Source organism: Tenrec ecaudatus, chromosome 14, assembly GCF_050624435.1.
Source record: "Tenrec ecaudatus isolate mTenEca1 chromosome 14, mTenEca1.hap1, whole genome shotgun sequence".
Lineage (NCBI taxonomy): Eukaryota > Metazoa > Chordata > Mammalia > Afrosoricida > Tenrecidae > Tenrec > Tenrec ecaudatus.
In genome coordinates, this window is record NC_134543.1 from 49,458,646 (window position 1) to 49,460,173 (window position 1,528).

A 1,528-nucleotide genomic window follows, 5' to 3' on the forward strand; every position below is an offset into this window, starting at 1 on the left:
CTGTCTCAAACTATCCTCTCCCTTTTTTGATCTAGAGTCTAGAATCCATGGCAACAGCTACACAGAACTCTTAGACGATATTCATGTTCATGGGCTTATTGAGGAAGCGAGCAGGTTGCAATGCAAGTGAGAAATGCTCAGGACACAGTAGTTCATTCAGACTTGCCACAAAGTTCTATCAGCGTTGCTAAAAAATGCCCAAAATCAAGGCCATCCCACTGTAAGCCTCAACCAGAAGACATTCAGCTCAAACTCAGTAAGCTCAGCTTCCCAGATTAAGTGTCCGGACACACCCCACTCCAGTAAGGTTCAACCTGAGGCCCCTCAGCTCCACCTCAATGGATCAGCAAGCCCAGCTCCCCCAAAGGAATTAAGTGTCCAGATGAACCCCACTCCACCAGCCAGCTGTACTTGCGGCATGGACTGAAAAGTGCACGCTCTGGCTCCTGGCTCTGCTGCTGCTCCTCGGCTGTCACAGCTGTCCCCTGACCTCGGACAGCGGTTCTCAACCTGTGCATCATGTCCCCTTGGGGGGGGGGGGGTGTCAAACGACCCTTTCACAGGGGTCACTCGATTCATAACAGTAGCAAAATTACAGTGACGAAGTAGCAATGAAAATAATTTTATGGTTGGGGGCGTCACCACAACACAAGGAACTGTATTAAAGGGTCGCAACATTTAGAAGATGGAGAACCACTGATCTAGGAGGTTCACTGGGCAGGGATCTCAGGGTCCAGAAGACACGCTCCCCTCCTGGTACTAGCTGGTGGTGATCATATGAGCAATGCTTTGTTCTCAGAGCACCCGTCTGCTGAATGGGGATCTACGAAATGGGGAGTTCATCATTTAAGACTGTGATGTCCCGGGAACACTAGTCCTCTGAGATGGACTCATGGTTGTACGCTTGGGAAATTCTGCTCATGACACCCACACATTAAATACTCTGAGAACTATGATCGTTAGCACAGAAACTTGCTTGTGCGGAATACAAAATTTTGCAAACTTATTTTTGCCACTGGATTCTCCATTGATCTCACTTCCTCCAGTAAAGAGGATCCCCGGTTGGGTTGTGTTTATGCGTTGGACTGCCAAGCGCAGGGTCGGCAGTTTAAAACCAACAGCCAGCCACTCTTCTGGAGCAAGGTAAGGCATTCCATTCCCGTACAGAGTTAGTCTTGGTGCCCCCCAGGGACAGTCCCACCCTGTTCTAGAAGGATTTTGTGAGTCAGAATTCTGACACATGACAGTGAATTTTTGTTGTACTCCTGGGAAGAATTAGTCTCAGAAACCCAAATGCGAAACTTTTCTCTGAGTCAAAATTGACTTGCTGGCAGTGGGTCTTATTTTGCCTCATTGTTTTTGTTTCTCTTCGCATCACAGAAACACTTTCGGGAATGTTTTAATGAACAAAGGAGGGTCAAGAAAATAGACGGGAGGTCTGAGGAACATTTTCCTTGGTGGCAAGGACTCACACAGCACCAACTTTGTGGGAATCAGAAATAGATATGATGTGAGGAGCATTCATTGA